This window comes from Athene cunicularia (genome assembly GCF_003259725.1).
Source record: "Athene cunicularia isolate RWA chromosome 1 unlocalized genomic scaffold, athCun1 chr1_part2, whole genome shotgun sequence".
Taxonomy (NCBI): Eukaryota; Metazoa; Chordata; class Aves; order Strigiformes; family Strigidae; genus Athene; species Athene cunicularia.
In genome coordinates, this window is record NW_020799092.1 from 21,780,065 (window position 1) to 21,781,744 (window position 1,680).

A 1,680-nucleotide genomic window follows, 5' to 3' on the forward strand; every position below is an offset into this window, starting at 1 on the left:
CCTTCTGCGCCTTTGTTTAAACAGGTGGTTTTTTCCTTTTCTTTATTCAATTTCCTCAACAGTCTGTGAGCAATGCAGACCCCACCGGGTTTTTGCCAGAATACTGCTTTCTTTGAAACTTTTTAAAACCGACTTTTCAGGTAGTGTGGCTTTCTTTGCAAATGCCTCCTCTTCCCCTTGCCTTTACCCCTGGCAATGTTTGTCCTTGCTGATATCAAAAAGCAGAACTGGAGCTAGTCAGGCTTACGCCCGGTATTGGTACTTGGAGAGCACCGTTGGTTAGAGCTTGGGCTCTCGCAGGGCAGGAGGGACCCCGCTTGTTGCTGCCAATGCCACCACGTTCTTATCATCCATTTTGCAGTGCTTAGCAAAACACAGGCAACAGGTCTGATAAAAGTCCCTGGAACAGAGATTTACTGAGAAATCAACTACTGTAGTGGTCATACACACACACGTATTCTACCTACTCCTTACTGACCACAGGAGGGGTAGCTCATGCGTAAGCCCATTATTGCAGGAGTTCACACAGAGAAAACCCCCATTCATGTGTGTATGTGTGCACGCTTTGTGTAAAAATTGCACATAGTGGCATTTTTGTCTCAATACCCATTGCAATTCCTATGCTCGCTTTCTTCATATCTCTTCTGGGTCCTTCAAAATATTCTTTCTTAGACTTAAACTGTAGTACCTGTGGTGTCCGGCTACTAGAGAGCAATTTGGTGGAGGGAAGTGGCTGTCTTCTAGGATAATCTAAACATGGGAAAAACACATTGATTTCTCTGTGGCCTAGACTTCCACCTCTGCTTAGAGCAGGAGGGATCAAACATCACACTTATTTGTTTATCCTTCCCAAAATTGAAGGGTTGTGGTGATTCAGCCTGGAGTCTTGGTGGTACGTGTGCTTCCATCTGGCTTGTAATCAGCTCCACTTCTGCACTGGGGACTGCCAGCCTTCAGGGACGCAGCTCCAGCCTCAAGTCCTTGTGCACCTCTTGCCTGTCCCAGGGCCAAGCCAGCAATGGGTCTGTGGTCTGGGGAAGGATCTCAGCACAAGCCAGCAGCCAGGTACCGTGTGCCCTGCCCTGAGGTGCGGTGGGTGCAGAGCCCTGCTAAGAGGTGCTCACTTTCCGATGCCCCTGGCCACCGGCAGCTGGTCACCGTGCTGGCAATGGGAGGTGGAGATGGGGCTGGGCCAGATGAATCATGAACACCAAGCCTGTGGCTTTGTTTTTTGCTGCTCCAACATTTATTTCATTCTGCTTCATTGTCTGGGAGTTGGATGGGGCTGATTGTTCAGAATGTAGGTTTTCAATCACTGCTAAGTCCAGAACTTCAGAGGTGCTTATGTGTCCACTCTCATAAAACAGCTGCTGGAGGCAGTAGGAGCCAAGATTCTCGATACCTTTGCCATGTTGAGCCCCTGTGCTGTTACGAGGGATCTGGCTGTCCCCTAGAACTGCTGTGGATCTACAGTGAACAAACAAATGTTAGCTGGAACTGTTCGGCAGGCACTGCCTGTACTTTTTGAGACCCATGGAAAAAAACAAAGGACAGCCTAGTGTTGGAGAGTGATTCACATTCTTGCTCCGGTTCCTGTTCACTTGTTTATCCAGGTGCACTTACACCTTTTTTCTTAGTCGTTGGCACCAGCAGCTCTGAGCTGAACAAAGCCGGGGGGGG